Here is a 6,775-nt window from a genome sequence, read left to right on the forward strand (position 1 = left end):
CTAGATAATGTGTTGACTTCAGTGTATGACCCTTCTTTGTTAAGCTATGGATTAAAACTGTTTAACTGGCAACCAGAAAAAGGAAAAAAAAAAAAAGAAAAAAGAAAAAAATATGTAAGAAATTAAGAAGAGAAAAAGGACAATTGAAAAAAGACAAAACAAATTAAGCAGTAACTGCTACTTTCCATAGACCAACAGAAATCCACTGTACAGTTGTCCAAACCATCCTGCTTAAAGATGTATCTCTTCCCCCACAACTTCTCTTGTATGTTTCAACTCAGTAATTCCTTCCTTTTGAATAGGTTTATTCCCTTTTCCCAGTCTGTACTATACCCTTCAGATTTTATTTTCTCTTTCAAACCCTCCATTTTAAAAGGATTACCTGACTGCTGTATTTAAAGTCAACAGAAAGGCAAAGGAGAGGCGAATTAGAAGACCACACAAAGGCAGCTGGGGGATGGTGGTGACATGGAGCACAGAAACTGAAAGGGAAGAGAAAACAAGTGGTCAAATCGGAGATATATTTTAAGGTTCTGCCAACAGAACTTTCTGACACAAATGGATATGAATTGTAAGATAAAGAGAATGATGACACCAAAGGTTTGCTTGAGCAAAGAGAAATGGGGAAGGTTGTGCAGGACAGATTTCAGGGATGTAATGAGAGCTGAGTCTTTCACATGTTAAATATGAATACTAAACAATTAACTACAACGCAAACAAAATTGGGAAATATTAAAGAATAGAAGACAGCGCCCTTCCCGTGGACGTCGCGCTGCCGCCCACGCGCCCAAGGATCTGTCCTGTGGTACAGACAAGCAAATACCAATTAAACAGGAGAAGAATGGCGTTTAAGCAGATTTCCAGCAACAAGTGCTTTGGGGGATTGCAGAAAATTTTTGAACATGAGCGTGTGGAGCTAAAATGTAAAATGAAATTTGCTGTCTACTTACCACCAAAGGCAGAAACTGGAAAGTGCCCTGCCCTGTACTGGCTCTCTGGTTTAACTTGCACAGAACAAAATTTTATATCAAAATCTGGTTATCATCAAGCTGCCTCAGAACATGGCCTTGTTGTCATTGCTCCAGATACCAGCCCTCGTGGATGCAATATTAAAGGTAAGATGATAGCTGGGACTTTGGCACTGGAGCGGGGTTTTATGTGAATGCTACTGAAGACCCTTGGAAAACTAATTACAGAATGTACTCTTACGTAACACAGGAGCTTCCCCAATTCATTAATACCAATTTTCCAGTGGACCCCCTGAGGACATCTATTTCTGGCCACTCCATGGGAGGCCATGGAGCTCTGATTTGTGCTTTGAAAAACCCTGGAAAATACAAATCTGTGTCAGCATTTGCTCCAATTTGCAACCCAGTGCCCTGTCCTTGGGGCAAAAAAGCCTTTACTGGATATTTGGGAACAGATCAAAGTAAGTGGAAGACTTATGATGCAACTCATCTTGTGAAGTCTTATCCAGGTTCTCAGCTGGACATACTGATTGATCAAGGAAAAGATGATCAGTTCCGTACAGATGGGCAGCTACTCCCAGATAACTTCATCACTGCTTGTACAGAAAAGAAAATTCCTGTTGTTTTTAAGATTACAAGAGGGTTATGACCATAGTTACTACTTCATTGCTGATCACATCAGACATCACGCAAAATACCTGAGTACATGAAAAACTTCAGATGAAGGAATCTGTATTCAAGAATATAAAAATTAAAATAATTGCTGAGGAAAAAAATGTTAAATATAGGATTTCGTAAAGCTAAAAGCTTCCTTCTACGATTGAATCACCCTCTGAATAAATACAGAAAACCTGCTTTTGATTTTAAAAGTTATTTTACCAATGTTCACATAGGACACTTTTAATAATTCCCTTTTGCTTTCACTTGGAAGTCTTTGTGTATTAATCTCAGGACACTGAATATGAGTATACTCTTGTTCATATCATAGAATACTAACTCTGGAACAGAGCACTTCAAGGTTATTTATCTGGAAAGATTCCTTTCCAGACCTCCAGCATCTGAGGTCATGGACTGTCAACTTGACTTCTAGGAGGCAGTTAGTTAGTGGTTGCCAGCTTCAGAGCAAGGAAGTGGGCTAAGAAAAGTAAAGAGAATCCTGCCATTGTATCTGTGGGACAGCTACGACTAGAAATAACTTTATAAACTTCAGTCCAATGATTTCTTATTTTTTTAACTCACTAAATCTATGAGCATTGGTTTTTGTGATAAGTCTCTCATGAATTAACTACATGAACTCCCTGACTTGTGAACTGGTTACATTCCCAGAGAACATTCATAAATTGGATCTGCTGTGAGTACAACAAAGTGATACTTACACACCTTTGACACAAATATACAATGTAAAGCATTAAAAACCTAACAAAAAATTATTTTTACTTTCATGGTTACCTTAAAATGGTAAGGTAAAGATGTGAGCTGAACACTGGGAATGTTCCTACTGGGAGGCTGGTTCACCTGTGAAAATTCACAGCTCAGATGTTCGGAGGTCAGGGGCTTAATGTAATAAGATTGAGCCTAAAACGGCTGAAGGAATCTTACACATTTCATATGTTATTGTAAATATTTGTCTTAAACTATACGCAGAAATTTAACTTGGTGAGCTCACTAAGAAACAATTCACTTTTTTGGTAAATATTCAATTATGTTCCTTGATAAAATTCCTTGAAAGACCTTTTTGAAATATAGATTTGCTTGGTAACAGTTTTTTTTTTTCTATTAAAGAACACAAAAGTTACTCATTTTAAACATTCAGTAAGAAATCATACTAAGTGGTAATCAAGGAAGACAACATTAGATTGTTAAAGTTATAAAAGTAGTACTGTTTTAATGTAAGTGTACATAGTACAAATAGTAGTACAATATAAATATCAGTAATCAAGATTGAAACCTAAAATGAGCTATGCACAAAATAATTCTAGTCTTTTTGTCTTCTAAAAAATATACAATTCATGAATTTTGTTTGTTTATGAATAAAGTCTTTTTAAAACAAGGAAAAATATAAAGAATAGAAGACATTAGGAGTGGTATGGACAAAATGTGCTTAACTAGAATTTCCATGTAAAAAGCAATGGCCACTCAACTCCAGCAAACTTAGCATGAGGAAATCTAGCTTTCCTAGCTAGGATACACTTTCAAGAGAAACCAGAAAACTAGATTTCTTATTCAGAGCACTGAGGTCTAAACTCAGCACCACAGCACCTTAAGCAAATGCTTCACTATTAAGCTATATCCAAGTCCTCCTACTTTTTAATTTTGAAGAGGGGGTCTTGCTAAGCTGCTCATGCTGTCCTCAAAATGGCCAATAAGTACATGAAAAAGTGCTCAACAGCACTGGCCATTGGAGAAATGTAAATTAAAACAACACTGTGATTCCCTCTCAAACCAAAAAGAGTAGGCATCATCAAGAAACAACAATAAATGCTGGAGAGCCTGGTGGGAGGACACTTCTTCACTGCTGATAGAAGTATAAACTGGTACAATCACTGCAGAAATTCATATGAAAATCCCTCCAAACACTAAAACTAGAAATTCCATTTGGTCTGGCTATTTCCTCCAGGTATCTTCTCAAAGAAAATTAAAGACATAATATTACAGTGATGGGGCTGGTGAGATGGCTCAGTGGTCTAAAGCACCTACTTAGAACAAGCTTAGCCAAAGCACAGGGACCATGGTTCAATCCCCCAGCACCACATGCCAGCCAGCCCCGCCCCCTGGTGGGCTGAGCTGGCCACACACACACACACATACACATAAATAAATAAAAATATAAATAATAATAATAATAATATTACAGTGATAATATGCACATCCATGTTTACAGGAGAACAATTCATAATAGCTAAATCTTTCCCTTTTTTTCTTTTTCTTCAATACTGGGAATCACACTCAGGACCTTGTGCTTGCCAGGCAAGTGCCTGTGCCACTGAGCTATTGCCACCAACATATGAATGGATAACAAATGTGTGGTATTTATGTATAACTTGTACTCTGCCATAACGAAGAATAAATTTGGAACTTCCAGGAAGATGGCCAAGTGGTGAGCAGCACAGAGCCTCTCCAAGATTTACTGTCCAGATTCTGGAATATAGCAGTACGAGGAAGAGAAAAAGGGAAGTGGGCCTCCGGAACGCAGCAAGGATCTGAAACAAAAATTAAAAGGCCACAGGAAGAGCAACAGGGGCTTCAACACAGAAGGAGGTGTGGAGCAGTGCCTGCTCCCTGAGCCCTCACTCACAGCATGGAGGCAACCTGACAAGCGGCAACCTCACAGGTCTCCACAGAGAAGGCACCAGTGGAACAAACCAGTGGATGCAGCAGGCTGCAGGGGCTGGTCAGTTACCTGGGTTCAGATGTCCCCAAGGAGAGAGTGATGGGCCAGTTACCATCTTGAAAAGGGGCCCATCAAGCTTAGAATTCACAGAACGTACAGGCTGGCTCCATCTAGCCACTCAGTGTTAGGGTGAGGCAGAACCAAGAGAAAGACCTGAGTCCAGCCAGCAAGAGGCGCACAGTGTTGCAGGCAGAGTGTTTCCAGCCTTACAGCCAGAAAGCAGCCTGAACTTCAGAGGAACAAAAGATCTAGGCTAGTGAAGATTATCCACGACTCAGCCTGAAGTCTGTGGCTGGCTTGTTGGGATTAATAAACACAGATCTGTGCTCTCTGCCCACTTTGTATGCCAGTGACAGCAGAGACATCCCAAAATGTGGATTAATTATTTTTTCTTATTTTCTCCTTTCTTTTTTTCTCATTGTTCTTGCTTTTATATAAGTGTGAACACTTTGTTTTGTGGTTGTTCTTTTTATTTCTTCCTTCTCTTTTTCCCTCCTGTTTTCTTCACCCATTTCCCAAAGTTTGCCTAATTTTCCATTATGCTTTTCTCTTGTGCTTCCACTCTCCTCCTCCTCTTCTACATTTTTCCCCAAACCTTTTTAAATTTTTACCTTTCAGGGTAAAAGTGCCATACTAGGGCCAGGGAGATGGCTCAGGAGAATAAGTGCTGGCAAGCACAAGGGCCTGAGTTCAATTCCTGGTTCCACCAAAAAAAAGAAAAGTGCCCTATTGAGGGTATATTTATGTACTGTACACAGTTTACATTTTCTTTTTATATAACCACAAATCTTGTTCATAGAGTCAAGGAGGTAAGTGAATGTCACAGTATGTCATTTTCAAGGCTGTGTTTGACACTACTGTTATTACTGACTGTACTGTTTTAGCCAAGGTGACATAACTGCTCTACTCAGTTGTTCTTCCTGCTATGTCAAGACTGAGACTGCGCAAGGGTCAAAAACAGTAAGAGCGGCAAGTGCCAAAGAACCAGAGCTAACCCAAAAAGGAAACAACTTCTCATTGCCACTAAACTGAAGAGGTAGGATCCTGCAACAGCCTTCAAGCCCAGAAGCCTCATCTACTGGGAAGATATATCTCTGAGCAGTAATCATTTCCTAAAGGTTTGGGGTTTTTTGGTTGTTTTTTTTTTTTTTTTTGGCTGGCTCAGGCTGCCTTAAGGGTGGGTCTGGTAAGGAATGGGAAGCTGAATCCTCGCCCCTGCGCCTGCTTGCAGGCGCTTTAATCCACTTGGCCAGCCCTAGGGTTCTTGATACTAGCAACAAAGTGACCAGTCATAACCAATTTATAAGATCCAACTCAGGAATTAAACTTAAAAATAATTGAAAATGAGAAGACACAGAAGCAAGACACAACTCCAGACTTCCAGCTCACCAAAAGCAAACCCATGGGGCAATGAGGTGGAACAATTCAAAAGCCACCCAGCTGGACTCTGAGAAATGGGAACAGCAGAAGTAACAAAGCAGAACAAAGAAGCTCTAGGAAAAAAAAAAAAAAATCAGAAAAAATTCCTCAGAAAACACCATGGATAGTGACATTAATTAAGGACATGATTTTAGTGAATCTGGAGAATATACAGATTTTTTTTAAGAAAAAAAGAGCTTAGGAAAAGGACAAAAACCATGAGTGTTCAACATAGGAAAAAAAAGGAATCCATGAAACAAATTCAACCAGATATCCAGAAGGTTAAAAATTGTATTCAAAGCATTTGCAGCAGAATAAACCAATGTGAGGACAGTTAGTCAGATCAGAAAACAGGATTATAATTAGTGATTATGAAAAGAAACATGTCAGCTGGGTAGACAGCTGAGGGGCATAAGCACCTGCCTGCCTGGTACCAGAAAATTCACTAAAATAGCAACAGACTACGAAAAATCAATATAACAGCTATTAAACAATACAATGAAAAGTAACATTAAGATTGATAGGAGCAGGCTGGGGAGATAGCTCTGTGGTCTAAGTGCCTGCCTGGCAAGCACAAGGACTCCAGCTCCCTGGCATTGTATGCCATGCTGTCCTCAAAACAGGGCACGGTGGTGCACCTGGGTGGTGCAGCTCCCAGCTCTGGGGAGCCTGAGACAGGAGGATCACTATAAGCCTGAACTGCATAGTGTGACCCTGTATCAAATAAATTTAAAAATGAATTTTAAAAAGTAAAGATATGAGTAAATGAAAAAAATGGGAGATAGTGCAAAGGACATTAAAAAAAACTATTTAAAGAAGGAATGGTAGAGGGCTGGTGAGAAAGCTCAGCACACTAAAGTGCCTGCTTAGGCAAGCTCAGGCAAGTGCAGGGACCTGGGTTCGATCCCCGACACTACATGCCATGCCAGCTCTGCCCCTGGATGAGCTGAGCTGGCCTGAGTCTGGGCATGGTGGCATACACCTGTAATCCCAGTGC

General features: G+C 39.9%; 1 pseudogene; it reads left to right on the forward strand.

Moving 5' to 3' along the window:
• Positions 1–757: 757 nt before the first annotated feature.
• On the forward strand, positions 758–1,736 carry LOC101577011 (annotated as a pseudogene).
• Positions 1,737–6,775: the final 5,039 nt, after the last annotated feature.

Source organism: Octodon degus, unplaced genomic scaffold (assembly GCF_000260255.1).
Source record: "Octodon degus isolate 3935 unplaced genomic scaffold, OctDeg1.0 scaffold00228, whole genome shotgun sequence".
NCBI classification, from domain to species: Eukaryota; Metazoa; Chordata; class Mammalia; order Rodentia; family Octodontidae; genus Octodon; species Octodon degus.